Below are 16,200 nucleotides of genomic sequence, written 5' to 3' on the forward strand. Positions count from 1 at the left end.
GATCCAAGGACTTGGTCTCAACTACTGACTCAAATTGAAACATTCAGGATGAAATTCAGTGCCTTAATACCAGCAACTCTGACACTACTACGCTGTATGGGCTTGTCATTCTCTGTGTTTCTTTAATGTACTTAAACCCTGCTGAGGTAATGGGAGGGGCATGGCTGGGAACTTCAGAGCTGTTTTAATTCAGTTGTAACCTTGGCAAACTTTTACATTTTAACAGATCCTCCAGTAACATGCTCCAAAACCCCATAGGAGACTGCTAAACTTTGTAGGGCCTGCCTTAGATGAAAATATACTCGGACAGTAGTTAATGGAACGGTTTGTTCTTTTTTGGAATCACACACACTCTGGCACACACTGGAGTTCTTCCCTGATAAAGCTACAATACTGTAAATTCTGCAAACCCTGGACAGCAAGGAAGAAGTCTGAGCACACTCAGACACCACATAGCCTCAGCTGGTGTGTGCTTGCTTCAGCTCCATTGCAGGGAAAGATCTGGAGAGCAGGGATTAGATGGAACCAAGGCTGGCTGTATTCTGAGTAAATAGTGCAAGGATGAGCCCAGCTCCACACAGCCAACTGCCCTGGCTGCTGGAACATTTGTCATCCTTCTTTTGTTTCATCTGTGTTCTCTTGAGGCTTTATGTGAGGCAAAGATGTGGATGTCTGGGTCTCTCATGGGACCTTCTGGGGCAGCTCAGGTGAATAAAATTCCTAAACCAGTTAATATCCCACAGGGTGAAACACAATCCTCTCCTGCTGTAAACTACTCTGTATCCTTAGATTGTCCCACTTTCTCCTGGGAGGAAGAGCTACTGTAGTCCTCGGGACTGAGGCCAGAACTCTCAAGTTGTTCCAGCAGTGAGAGAGAGAAAACTGAGCCACTGCCTAAACACAATAAAACACAGCACCAAGGAACAGGAATAGATTTGCTGCAATACAATCCCTTTGGTGGGAACATCTTGGGATACTGCCTCCATGGTAGCGGGGATCTTCACAGCTGCAGGGCTGGACTTTTGCTTCTTCTCAGGGAAGCTTCTCTGGGTGTTTGTTGCTGGTCCTGAAGGGTGGCCAGACCCTATGTGGACAGCAAGGACTGCCACCACATCCAACAGCCTCCTGGGTCCTTTGCAGTTGAGCAGAAGAGAAATATTTACTGCTCTTTGTCACAAAGGATTCAGGCAGGGAATGACATGGAGAATATACAGACCCTCTGTGCTTCTGTTTGGGCAGGGGACCTACAGATAGGGTATGAGTGCTGTTTATGGAGTGACTGACAGACACAAGGCACTCTAATTTTGGAAGGAGCTGCCTTTCCCTTGCAGTCTTGCATGGCCAGGGGTTCTGGACTCTGCTTACACAGCAGCCACGATCTGGGATGGGATATGGAGGCATGTATCCCAGGGCACCAAGCCTTGTCCCACAGGAGAGAGAGCTCTGCAGCTGGAGTGGTACCACCACAGCTATGGCAGCTGCTTTCCTCATCTCATCACGCACTATTCACAGAAATACAAAAGCCCAGAAATGGTTAAAATAGAGAAACATTTCTCACCACTATGACACATTTTTGGCAACAGGAGACAGGCAAATAACAGGCAAATCTTCAGCACTTTCCCCCTTTACCTTTCCTTCACGCATATGCAAGATTTATTGTTATGAAGAGAGAAATCAATGAGATGTCTCTCTGCCACAGGAAGAACATGTATGAATTCAAGTCTAAATTCACAGAGTAATCAGAATTATTTTTCAGAACAGTATCTTGTTACTGGCTAAAACAAACAGTGGAGTTACCACCAGGGGAACATCAAGATCCCAGGAGGGCAGATCATGAAAAATTAAATAGTTATCTGGGGGAAGAAAAAAAGAAGGAAAAAACCTCTTGCTACAGAAATTTGCCTCAGATGAGAATTAAAAAGAGTGAAGCAAAAGAAGGTGGATTACTCTCCCAATTCAGCAATTAATGCCAGGAGGAGAAGGGGAAGAAGACTTGCTGTGCTGTCCATGGGCGCATTGATGGTGGCCATGGGGTGGGAGCTGTCCCTGTCCCTGTCCCTGTCCCTGCACTTTTGAACCGAGCCATTGAGTCAGGCCCTGCAGACCCACGGGAAGATGGGAACAGGATGACTGGACCTTTGATGTTGCCAGGGTGTAATAGCGAGAGGAGGCGAGAGTGCCCGAGCTCACAGTAACCCACTGTCTCTCATCAGCAGCAGCACATTAATTTGCCAAGTGAAGATCATGTGGGAGAGGCAGGGAAGCGGCTTGTCAGGAAAAAAGCAACAGGGAGGGGGCCTGGGGAGAGGAGGGGGCCAGGGGCTGGGGGAGAGGGGGGGGTTGAAGGGGACTTTGGAGAAAATTGCTGAAAATTACAGTATTCAGCTTTTGGTGACAGTATATCAAAGCCCAGCTTCTGCCTTTATGATATTTAAATCCCTGCCGCTTCCCCAGAAAAACAGCACCGGCACAATAGAAACATTATGTGCTGGGTGGGGAGGGGCAGCGCCACTGAAACGGGACTCGCTTCGCGTTGGGGTGCGGAGTGGGGCTTGGAGGGCAGGATGGCTCCATGGCACGGATGAACAAAGTGTCTGTCTGCAGAGACAACATCCTCAGGAGGCACTCTGAATTCAGCTCCTGTTACACGGCTTGAGGCACACACACGCTCTCACACACACACTCACACTCACACGCTCACACACAGTCACACACACTCTCACACACTCACACACACCCACTCTCACACTCACTCACAAATTCACACACACACACACTCACACATACACACTCACACAGTGTCTTGGGTTATGTAACCAAAAAAAAATGTGTATTCTATTTCATCTGTTGAAAGCAGTTGGGGAGACATTTTTCTTTATCTCTTGTAACTCCAGGGGGGAAGAGGGCAGATGCCCTCTGATAATAGGCCAGCTGTTAAAACCAGGTGGGGCAGTGTTTCTTATCCCTTTCACCACTGTCCACCCTCTAGGGGATATCTTCTGTTAATGGGCCATTAAGGCTCACCAGTGACATGACACATTACACCATCCCACTGGGAGATGCTCCACCCAGTGGGGAGGAGCCAACCATTCCTACCAAGATCAAAACTGAGATGTAGGAACACCAAAGAGCCTGTTTACCACTGGATTCCCAGAGGAAGACTGGACCCATCTCACCATCACTGGAACCTTTTCTACAGGATCATCTCTACTCCACAGAACAACATCTGTTACTCCAGGAGGATTGATTTGGACTGCTTCCAACACCCTGACCAACAGGGTGCCAGGTCATGTTTCCGACTCTGTCAGGGTTTTCTAGGACTTCTGTCTGTTTGCTTGTTTGTTTTTTGTACTACTGTAGTTGTATTTTTAATATTCCTAGTAAAGAACTGTTATTCCTATTTCCATATTTTAGCCTGAAAGCCCCTAATTTCAAAATCATAATAGTTTGGAGGGAGGGGGTTTACATTCTCCATTCCAAGGGGAGCTCCAACTTTCCCTGACAGATACTTGTCCTTCCAAACCAAGACACTCACACACAGACAAACAGACACACACACTCACACTCACACACACTCACATGCTATCCCCTCCCCTCCCAAGGGAAACATCTCAGACACTGCACAGGGCAGGAGCACTGGAGATGCAGCAGCATTAACTGACACCTCAATAAGAGGATTAAAACTCTGTAAAGCCAGGGATTTACGCCTTCTTCTTGTTAAAAAAATGTTGCTCTCCCACATGGGATTGGCACCCTCTTCACGGGCTGTACCAAGTGTACCTCCAAAATTATTATCTTCTTCAGCCAGTGGCTCCCAAGGGCCAGAAGGGAACAAGAGAGGACACAAATCCCTGGACATTGGTTGTGAGGGTGGAGGTGGAGTGCATGGTAGAGATCCCCACCATGCCAGAAGGAGTTGAGCTGCAGAAGGAGAGGGAAACTCCAGAGTGCAGCTGGGGGAGTGCAGAGCCCCAAGAATGGATTTGTGCCCCCACAGGGAGCTGGCACGGCAGCCCCCGAGCAGGTTTCACATACACCCCCTGTTCACGGCTGGGAACCAGCTGACAGGAAGAAGCAGTGTCAGAACTTGCTGGAATCAAGTCACAGGCAAGTCCCATGGAAACCCTGAGCCAAGTGGCTGGCCAGAGGTGTGTCTCGGAGCAGCAGAGCCAAGGGGCCGAGGTGAAGGCAGTCCCTCCTGGCACAGGTTTGACATCAGGCTGGAGCTGCCTGCACTGCCCACGTGTAATTCTACCCACAGGGATGGAACAAGTTAGCAAATGTGAGCTGGTAAATAAGCTATCCTTAAAGAACCATGCAAACCTCAGCACAGCTCTGCAAGAGTCCTGTGAGGGAGGCAGCTATCTCCGCTTTCCAGACAACTGGAAGAGGCTGGAGTGCTCTCATGGCTGTCCTCAGGAGAGCTTATACACACTGAGGAGATCTCTGCCAGGGGCACGGCTCACTTGGGATTTGCTGCCAAGCCCCAGCCCAGGGCTCAGGCCATGAAACCATCTACTATCTTTAAGGTACCATTTGCCGAGAAACAGCATCAAAGGCCTTTGTGTTCATATACCTAAACTGGCTCTTTGTGAGAAGGACAACGGCATTTGAGCCTTGTGCAGACAGATTTGCTTTGCCACCTCCCTCCTGCCCCTGTGCTCCCAGGTTAGAAACACCATTCATTCCCAGGATATGTATGGAGGAGCAGAGGATATTAAGGAATTAGGCTGGAAGCCAAAAGCACTGCCCACTCTGTGCGCAAATCCTGCAGCAGCCTCCTGAGGGAAATGAAAGTTTCTTTCATTAGGAAAGACACTGAGGTTACACCAGAGGTACATTTGGCCCCAGGATCAAAGGCCAGGCATGTATTTTAACACTTCATTGTGTTTTACAGGTACAGCTACAAGTCATAGAGACAGAGAAAGGTGTGTCTTGTCCCCTCCGAGTTTCATGACAGGTTAACCCCTCCTGTCACTTGAAGGGGGACAAACACACCCCAGTGCTCCTGACACAAAAGTTGTGAGGAAGCTCAACATCAAAACCCTGCTCAAAGCATAACTTTGCCAAGCAGGCACAGCATAAATTCTTCAGTCCTTCAGCCAAAGGAATCCAAAGGGGGATAAAATGACAGAGAAGTCTCCCAACGGGAAGGGCAGTGCCCAACTGCTGGCTTGAGGAACCATTAAGAAATACAAAAGTATCCTTCCCCCAGTGCATTTCATCATCCCCATGTATTTAAATGAAGCCATATTTCTATGAATGTTTGCCTTGGAAAAATAATCTTTTTTTTTCCTCTGGATTGTCTGTGAAAACAGCAGAAGGCAGCCAATCTGGCTCCATTTCCAGTCACTTGAAGGGATGGCAAGTCCTCTTCAAGACTACCAAGAAGGTATTTCCAGGAGATGTTTGTGACAGCCCAGCTGATGATCCATGGCTGGCACACTGCCCTGTAAGGCTTACAGTGCAGGGAGGCTTCAGCTTGGGGGCCTTACTTGGAATATATTTTGGAAAGAGCATGTCTGAAGCTGGAGATGCTCATTCAGGACCAATAGGTATCTGGGGCATATCTAGAAATCTTATTGGAGAAAGATTTGTGTCTAACAGCACTGCTTGTTCTCTTAAGAACAATAAAACAAAACAGGAAGAGCAAATCTGATGCTCATGAGGAAAGGGCAGAGAAGGAACATTTCTTCTGCACTGGCTTGGTGCAGCAGCCCATCTTCTGTGGTGAGATCTCTTCCCTGCTCTCCTGAAGGACCCGGTACCCACAGAGTGTCCAGGGAACAGGGTGAGAACAGAACCAGCAAAGACAGATGGATGGAGATTCTGAACACTCCCCTGACATCCAGAAGTCCATAGCAAAGGTGCTTCTGACCATGATACAAGGGGGTTTTTTGTGCCATGGCTACGTTTTTGTTCTCTTCATTCACATTTCAGAACCCGTGCAATTTTAGCACCCAGAAGTTCCTTCGGCAAGAGGTTTCACAGTTTCACTACACTTTATTGTTTGTATGAGATGAGACTGGTGCACAAACAATAACATGCCCTAATATTATCACCAGGACAAAACTAAAGCATCTTTTGCCTTTCCTAGAAGGTCCACTAAGGTTAAAATTTAAATATCTAACATCACTTGCACTTGAAATTTGACTTCCATATGGCAGGACTTTGTTCTTTAAATTGTTATTGGGATTTTAAAGATCAAATTTATGGGGAGAGCGCAGAAGGTGGAAGAGGTGTTAAGTTGTGCAGCAATGCGAGTGTGTACAAGGGATTTGTGACTGCATTTGCCTTTGCACTTTTCATGTGCTCAAAGGGTAGAGCAGTAAGGGTTGGCCTGCATATCTCTACATCCTGCATGCAGCTAGAAAAGAGAGAAAAAATATTTTTCAAGCATTAATTCCTCAAATTTTTTTTCTGTGCAGAGGGAGAAGAGCCGATCTTCCACACAGCAGTCATGTCCAATAGCTCACTGACCACATTGGCTGGAATTGTTCTACAAGCTCTAAGCATTGTTCTGTGGTTTCTTCTCTTTCCAAGCATCCTTGTTTCACTGATTTCTGGCCAGAAACACAACCTGGAGTGCCCAAGGGCTGTGGCAAAGCCAGCTGTCATGACATTTCCAACCTAACCAGAAGTGCAGGAAATATCCCAAGAAAGCTTGTTTTTATAGGGTCCCAGAAGGCTTGCACATGTCAGATATGCTTATCCAGACCAAACCCAGCCTTCCTGAAATTCACCCCTCACTAACATTAATGCTTTTTTCCATGTCAACTTGAGTAGCGTGAGATTTTTGACAGTCAGGGAGTAGTAAAGATTTGTTTACTGCTGTTTTGGAATGGATGTTGGTTTGTTTATTGCAATTCATGCCAAAGGAATATTTCATAACAAGTAATATATTTCATATTATATTCATTCTTTTCATGATTTTCACTTACTGTAGGGTTTTTGTTTGGAAAGCTTGTGTTTTTAGCAATGGCCAAATACATAAAGCAAAAGGAGGTGATAAAAAAAAGGGGATTTTGTAAGATGTTATCCCTTTCTTCATAATTTCAAAGGTAAAATCTCAGACTGGTGCACAGCAGTTCAAAAACAAGGGAGGGCTGTAAAACTGTTGCATTTTCAAGTATCAAGGTTTTACAGAAATGGTGACTTAATCTAAAACCTTTTATTAATTCTATCACTTATCCTTGGGTTTTTGGCTCATCTACCTTAAGTGAAGATTTTAAATCATGTTTCCAGTGCAAATATGCACGGCAAGAAAGCTGAAATGAGTTTTCCATTACCACTTAGCTCTCATCAGGCTTAAATTTTGCTTCTGCAAGCTTCGATTTTTCAAAGTTGCACCAAAAAATACCTTTAAAGGATTTTCAATGCCTGACATTAATTTCCTTAAATATGTAAATATTAACCAAATATTTTTGTAGGGTTGTCTGTTTGGAGGCAGTAGGAGGTTGAATAAGTATTGAGCCCCCAGGTAAGATTCCTTGTCTAATGCAAAATAAAGCCACATGGGCCCACTGTTAATATGGAAGGCATTTTTTTTTAAATAAGTTTGTTATGCATTCTTTTTAATGTGAAGACTTCTAAAGTCAGCAAAGTTTGTGTCCTTGGTAAAATACCCAGAACTGGGAGATCTGCTGAGAGCTGCAGAACTCATCTCAGAAATGCAGCTCTCTGTGTCCCATTGTCATTATCTGATTTAGAATGCAAGATATACCCTGCATTGGAAGATACAATCTACATTTCCCAGTGTGTTAATAACTTGACCCCCTCCAAAGGTCCTGCTGTGTGTATTGAAGCTGTCTATTAATTCCCTTGTGGACTGCTGGTTTTGGTATTTAATCTCCCGGAAGAATTTAAGAAGGTCAGTCCCCTTCTTTGAGGAATGCCATACAAGTAATAAAACAAAGTGCATTTTCCCCTCAAAGAGCTAGAAGTCTGGGAGCTGTGTTGACAAGAGACCTTTGGACTATTTATACTGCTATTAGAAAGAGGGGGAAGGGCATGGAGATAGTTACTGTAGTTTAATAAGTATGGGAAGATGTTAAATACGCATGGATTTTCAGCCCCACTGTGACATTTGATTTATGTTAAATATAGTGAAGGGGTCAAGATCTCTTTTCACACCACTGCAATCCTATGGACCCCCTTGGTCTGTGCATGGTGGCTAGAATTCAAATGGTGCTGGATTTCCTGGAGCAAAGAAGTTTAGGATGTAATGAAATCTCAGCAGAGTTCCCATAGAGGGATCTGCTCACACCGTTTCTGTTTAGGTAGGACATCAGCACAAAGCACCACTAAGCCCAAAGACCAATCAGAAAAAATCCCTAAAAGGTGCACTTGACAGCACTGGCTCAATCTTAAATCCTAGTTTAAAGCAGACCTTCCCCTGTCTGCAGTGGACTTCCAAGACAGCAGCATTAGGGTCTCCCCACTGCTGAGAGAAAAAAAACAAAACCCACACCAAAACATTCAAGGATTAGAATTTACCAGGTCATAATACAGAGGTTCCTTGTTTGGAGACTCACTGGGCACTTCGTGCCATTGCCTCAAAACAACCATAGAGATATAGCCAAAATTTCCAAGGGTGATTTCAAAGTATGCATCTGTTGCAGTGACCCTGGGCACATGTGAGGCTGCTACGGGGTTCTTGGGCTCGTGCAATGCCCATTCACAACTCATGTCTCACAGACTAGGGCAAGAGGATTGCTGATGAAATAGATGGTATTGCCCCAGATCTCTGAACAGGTTACTGGACTTTCTAGCTCTCCTTTCCAAGAAAAACAAAGTAAGTATGATAGCACTGTTTGTTCATGTGTTTGTTGATCCATCTGTCTCTTCAAGCCTGATGGCCAGCTCCTATTATGTTTTGGCAGTAGAAGACACTTCAAGGCATCACATTCCTGCAGGCTGATTTAAATGCGTGTGGTACAGAGAGCCTAGAAATGCCTCCACAAAATAAAAACTGCTACATAACCTCAACCTATTGAACTCCAGGAAATGCACGAGGAAAGGACACCAAAACTGAGACTTTGGTTGCTTCAGTGGCTTGTGAAGCTACTCCCCATGAAAGCTCTGGAAGCCAGGGAGTGCAGTAGTGAGCAGCCTTCTGAAAGTACTCTGCAAATTCTCCCAAATAAGGTATAATGGAATTTTCCCAATAATCTGGGAAGAAAACACCTTTTCAGCCCAGCTGAAATGGGAGATGAAAGTTAAGGCTGCGAATACAAATCCTTCGCAGTAGGTCCAACTGCAGTGGCGCGGGCTGTGCGCCCCAGGGCTGCAGGACAATGTCCCCCTGCAGCTCAGCAGAGCAGCATCCTCCCCCTCCGTGCCCTCAGACACGCTGGGAGCTGTCTCTGCACGGCACCTTCGCAGCCCAGGTGTGGGCAGATAATGGCTCCGACTTCCCTTTTACTGCTGCTCTTATTTTATCTGCACTGAGATACCATCAGTGACAAGGCAAGTGTGGGGAGATTTCTTTGACAGTCCTCTCATGACATCTGATTACAAACGGCCTGGGCTTATCCAACGCCTCCCCTGGCTGATAACTTCAAAGGGACTGGCTCTCCTTCTCTTATTCAGCTGCCCAAATAGCTCCTCTTCCAGGGCTCTGATTTTGGCCAGGCTTTTCATAAAATGCATCAGTGTCACTGTGTTCACAGGGCTGGATCTGAGGAGGAATTGGGGCTTGTGGCCTGACAAGCCTAAACTTGGATGGGCAAATCCGCTGAAAACTGAGGTTTTATGAACTTTTCAAATTATTTTTGTGTGTTCATGGGGTTCAAAAATTTGTTTGAGGTCATGAACTTTTCCTCTCCTCTTCCTGTCAGTTGAAACTATGTTTTTTTCCAAGAGTGATTAGTTCCATTAAAAGAGTATTTTCCGAACTAAATGGGAGTTCTGTGCTACTGCATGTCCAGACAGGAGAAGTGATGAATCATGAGATGGAAGAAAACTTTGGAATGAAAAGCCCATCACCATGATTAGAAAATGTGGATAAAATCCTGGCCCAGTGAAGTTAGCAGCAAAATATTATTGCCCTCTGTAAGACCAGGTTTTCATCAGCTACTTTTTTGTTTCATTGGAGTTTTTCTCTCCTCCTCCTCTTGGGATCTGTGTTTGTTTTCTTTCAGCCCACTCAAAGGCTTTTTTTTCCTCCTCTTTTTGAATAGCTTTCATATTTCTTTTATCCACAACTGTTTCTTAGACTCCTTCCCTTTGATAGAACTCTTTCTCAGCCCACTTCGAGTTCAACTAAGATGTTTCAGGAGCCTAAAACAAGCTAAATTTGCCTCTGGAAACTTCATTCTTTCCACAATTTTCTGTGGCTTTCACCACCATGCCAGCAAAAACTAGATGCCTTACATGTATTTTGAAAGGAGCTTGGTTTGTAGGGTAAGTTTCCCACTGCCAGAACAAGCCAGGGTAGCTACAAAGCACAATGCACATGGATGGCAGAAGGCAGTGTCAGGGATATTTTTTTCCCATTAGGCTGGCTTTGCATGGTAGTGAGGAGATGACCACTGAAACCACCCAGGGCCAGTGCAGTCCCAAAGGCTGGCACCATTGGAACTGTCTCCAACACCTAAAACTCAGTTAGTGTCAGAGTTGTGACACTCATGTAAATCAAGTGTGGGATTTCTGCCTTCTCTCCATGATTTGGGAGCTGAATCTCTTATTTTCTGCCTGTTTATCTCTCAGTAGAAATGAGACCCCCTGGTGACAGTGCATAGCTGCACTACCAAGGCACACGAAGGCACAACCCATGTCCTTGATAGTTTAACAACTTAGTTTAGCTGTTAATGTCTTCGTTTAACAGCTGAAAATTAACTCTGTAGTATTATCAGTTACATTTCCTACTGCCCAGAGTGCATTTAGTGTTTGAGGCCTCAGTTACACATTCTGAGATGAAGATCAACCTTCACCAGAGTTCACTGTAAAAAAAAAAAATTTGCAAAAGGAGTCATTTTGCACATCAACTTTGCTTCTAAAAACTATTTTATGTGAATGGTTGTTCCCCATAATTCCCTGTGAGTATTTAAACTTTGGAAAGACAACGATTTTTAGCTGATAGCCTGAGAAGTTCCTGCGGTGGTAGTCAAAGAGCCTGAAATCCTCTGTGCATCACACATGAAGAAAACAATCCCAGCACTTCTCCAAATCAAAAGGACACCTCTAACTGTGTTCACCCCTTCACGTCCCCCTGAAGGTGCGGAGGCCTCCAGGTCCTGGCTTCTGCAGTAGAGAGGGATGTTCTGAGCAGCACAGCCCCACCAAGCACGCTTGTCAGGTGATGGATGTGGTGTTCTCTAAGCTCCTCTCTGCTTGGGCCTGTTTCAAGTATCCAGGTTATCAGGGTGCTGCCATTATAAATGTAAACTGCAAATGGAACATCAAACAACAGCCCTGTCCTGCACAGCGTCACTGCCACGGCTCGGACAAGGAGGAGCTGCCTGATCATTTCCAGCTCTCAAAGTGCTGGGGAAGGGCTGGGGAGTGACCAGGATAAAGAGCAGCATTCACAACAGCCTCAAACCCTTTCTGCAGGAGGGCTAAGGTCACGCTTTACTCCTACACCCAGCTTTGTTATATTAAGTATAATTCTCTTTACTTTATGAAAACAGGTTAAGAAGAAGAACTGGAGATATTTGGATTAATGTACAAGAACAGGGGGATTAAGAGGCCCTGTCAATTAAGGTGATCCCTTTAAGGCTCTGCCCTTTCACCCCTGGAGCTTGGCTTTAATTCCTACTCAGACTGATGTGACTAAACCTCTCCTAATCTGACAGCTGATAGAGGTCAGAAGTTAAACGTGTCCAGGCAGCAAAAGATATCATTCTCATGGTCTCTGTCCTCAGGAGTCACTCTGACACAGCAGCCCCAGGCACCCCTCACAGCAATGAGAGGGGGTCTGCGGCGTTTTTGGCACCTTGTGGTGCTGACTCTCCAAATGGGGATTCTTGCAAATCTTATTCTTCATGGTTTTGCCCCCCCTGCCCTTCATAATGCTCTGGTCACCTGAGGATGCTGCAGGGCAAGTGGCATCCTCACCACAGGGCTCACCCTGGCCCCCAGGGTGACATTTTGGTATTTTCCACATATGGCTGCGTGTTGTGGCAGGCACCATCTGTAAGCAGTGACCCTGGTCCAGCAGCAGCACTCATGGATGGAAAGGAACCAGGCTGTGCCACGCACGCAGGCTTGGGATCATCCCACCCTGCCCTGCGGTCAGAGGTGTAGCTGCCACAGGTCCTGTTACAGAGAAGATGAGTAGATTACTTCAGATTTTTGTCCACCCACCTCATTTAGACACCCCTGTTGGAAGGGGCTGTGTGTGTGTCTGTCTCACATGCTGATGGTGAATGGGGCTAACACGGGGTTGTCTCAGTCCCCTTAACCAGCTGCTGACTGGCCCTGAGGCCAGTGAGATGGATCTGCTTCTTGTTACAGAGGCTTGCAAAAGCTGAACCAAACCAGAGCGTGTTGTTATCTAGAAGTGAATGTCATGTCCTGAAGATGGTTTATGAGCTGTGAGATCTTCCAGCTTGCACAGTAAACCACCATCAAAATCCATGCCTCAGCAGTACTGAGGTTAGTGATATACAGGGCTGAGGGCTGAGCAGACTAATTTGAATAAATGTCTTATTTCTCAGCTGTATGAACAAAGGAATTGTGACTCTCTTATACTGTGTTTTACCCTACAAGCAATCCCTCTGGACTAGGCTTGGGACCTTGCTGTGATCTGTTTTCTCTCTAACATCTTGTACTTGTTCTGGTTCAGAAGAGGATTTTGAAACCCAGCAAGACTGAGCAACAGCTCTTTCAGACCAAGCATCACTGATAAAATACAAAATGCTTATGCTGAAAAAGCAGAAGAGCTTTGCTCCATCTCAGGATAGTTAAAAGGTATTTCTGGGTCAGAGTCATACAATGGTTTCATTCTGCTTCTTCTGTGGCCAGGCATAGCAGCAGCAGGGATGGGGAGCATGGAGAACTATAGGAACAAAAGCAGGGAGGAGCAGAAGCCCAGGCCTCACACCCCACAGAAGTCCTCCTCTACTGGTCTGTTCCTACTTTTCTGATTGTGACTGCTCTTCCCTTTCTTCCTCTTCTTTTCTGTCTTGGGTTTTCACAGCCTTTGCAGTTAACAGCCACACATTTGTCCCTTCCCTTTAGAGCCATGGAACTGGTGTGTGCTTTCAACACGCCCACCACAGGCTCCTTTTGCTGCAGCTCAGGGGCCAAAGCCCTGCTTGCAGCCCTGTCTGGGAGGATTAAGTTGCTTTTCCTGAGCATCATCTACAGGAGCTGGATGATGCCTGGCCTGGCTCAGGGCCAGTGCAAGGCTTGTCTTTCCCCACCTTGTACCACAAATGTTGCAGCCCCAGAGAGGACTCCTTGGCACCCGTGGGGTCCAAAACTCAGCACATATATGAGGGTTTGACCACAAAAAGAAAGATAGGATCAGTGCTTCAATATTTAAAGAACAAGGAACATAGGAAGACAGATGCCATTTCAGCCACCCAGATGTGGAGAGTGAAGTCACTGTAGTCAGGGTGGCTTTGCCTACTCTACCTCCATGCTCAGCAGCTCCTCTCAGCACATGGTCTAGATTAAGTCCCATTCTCTTTTAAGCCATTAAATCATCATGAGCTCTCCAGTCCCCCAGTGGGCTCATCTTGGAAAATCTTGCAATAGCTCCAATTTCTGCCAAATCATTCGGATCTTAGCTTTCAACTTGTCTTTCACCCCAGGGGCTTGGCTTCCCCACTGGTGGAAGGATAAAGGTCTTGCACAAAGGCCTCGGGAGAGATGTGCGTGGGCTCGCTGATGCTGATCTGAAGCAAAGACAGAGTTTGTGTGGGGGTGTGCTTATGTAAAACTCAGAGCTCCAGTTCACCTCAGGGGCCACCCACAGACTCCAAAATTAATTATTTGTTCATACATTTTCCCCACAAATAAGATTCATTTGTAGGGAGGGGAACACTGACTTTGGGGATGATGAACTTTGCTGTTCAGACAGATGTTTAGTATGTACTTAAATCTGGCCAAAGCCACTTCTGAATGGTTTCACAGAGGTGAGTTGATGATCTGGACATGACCTGATCTCTTAGCTCATCTGTGCTGTATGAAGAAAGTGCTCTTTTCAGGAGTGTGTTATGGATTCCTGACCCTGCCATCAGTTTTATGTTCTTAGATTCAGGAAGTCTTGATGACTTTTTAGTCCTCTGGCAGACAAAGTGCCAGGATTGCTCAGCGTGGCTGTGACCAGCTCACTGATGTGCATGTGATTAATCTAGTGTCTGTGTGTCAGGCACCTTGGCAAGCAGCCCACAGAGGCCAATTAGCACTGGGCTTGGTTTGTGTGTGTTCACACCAGAGGGTGACAGTTTTGTCACAGTAGAGGAGCTCAGGGAGCTAAGACATGCAAGTGGAAGACTTAACAGCACATGCACAGTCGTCCCTGCCTTATCCAGGGGAAGCACTGGGATATACACCGTGGCTGGGATCACTAGACCAAAGGTAGCTGTGCCAGGGGTACTCGTTGTTATGCCTTTTCTCATGGTGATTCATCTTATCCATAAATATTCCCTGCAAGGCTTATTTTAGTGTCACAAAAGTGTTCTTAAATTCCATAGCAGATGTACCATATTTTTCAAACAGATCCTTTAAGACTAATTTCATTGTCCAGCAAGCTTTGGGTACAGCCTTTCAAGTCCACGTTAAACAAACAGCTACTGATCCAGAAGAAGCAAGCCAGAAATTAATAAAACCTTCCCAAGACTAAACAGTGAAATGCTGCATAGTGTGTATGTCATCTGACAAATACACCTGTTGAATGAAGGGGCAAGCAAAGAGAAGAAGGGAAATGTTGCCTGAGACTTCCCTGGGGGTGGCTCCCCGGGGCAGGGGACGGGAGGGGAGGGGATGGGATGGGATGGGATGGATGGGATGGGGTGGGATGGGATGGGATGGGATGGGATGGGATGGGATGGGATGGGATGGGATGGGATGGGATGTGATGGGATGGGATGGGATGGGATGGGATGGGATGGGATGGGATGGGATGGGATGGGATGGGATGGGATGGGATGGGATGGGATGGGATGGGATGGGATGGGATGGGATGGGATGGGATGGGATGGGATGGGATGGGATGGGATGGGATGGGATGGGATGGGATGGGATGGGATGGGATGGGATGGGATGGGATGGGATGGGATGGGATGGGATGGGATGGGATGGGATGGGATGGGATGGGATGGGATGGGATGGGATGGGATGGGATGGGATGGGATGGGATGGGATGGGATGGGATGGGATGGGATGGGATGGGATGGGATGGGATGGGATGGGATGGGATGGGATGGGATGGGATGGGATGGGATGGGATGGGATGGGATGGGATGGGATGGGATGGGATGGGATGGGATGGGATGGGATGGGATGGGATGGGATGGGATGGGATGGGAGAGAGGCTCCTGCCACTCAAGCGCAACCTGCACTAGCCTAGGTCTTGCTCCATGAGCTCAAACCCTTAAACTCACCCAAACACTCTGAGCACAAGCAATCCCTGTGACTTTGCAGCCCCAATTCCCTGGAGGCTGGCCAGGGATTAAGTTAGTAAATAAAAACATTACATTTTCTTAAGTCTTGGCAAAGAAGATGAAAACAAAGGCCTAGCATTTTGCATGCAAGGATAAGCTGACTTTTTTCAGATTCTTGCTGTCATCACATCCTCACTTGTCTGTAGAGAGGAAGTCAGTGGATGAGGAGCTCTGCCAACCCAAATTTCATGGGGTTGAATGCCTCCATAGCATACGGCATTCTCACAAGTTACAGAGCAGCATTGCAGCCTGATGCCAAAAAAGAGATAAGAATGCATCAACCATGCTGTGAAAATAGGGAGGAAATACTCTTGAATACTTTGCATCCCTGACATTGTTTAGGACACATTGTCAGGATCTGTGAAAAGTTAAATATTGAGGTGCTTCTCTAGAGAAACTTGCCATCACATACATGTCTCATCTGGTCCTTTATCCTCATGCTAGATCACTTCTCAGCCTTTCTGCCATTGCAATGTTTTTCTTTGTGAAAGAAACCCCTTGAGGTTCCTGGTTCTGTTTATTATTAATGCTGGAGTTGTCGTTGTTTGTTTGACTTGTCATACATACTAGTAAAGAACTGTTA

This window comes from Prinia subflava, chromosome 1 (genome assembly GCF_021018805.1).
Source record: "Prinia subflava isolate CZ2003 ecotype Zambia chromosome 1, Cam_Psub_1.2, whole genome shotgun sequence".
Classification (NCBI taxonomy): domain Eukaryota; kingdom Metazoa; phylum Chordata; class Aves; order Passeriformes; family Cisticolidae; genus Prinia; species Prinia subflava.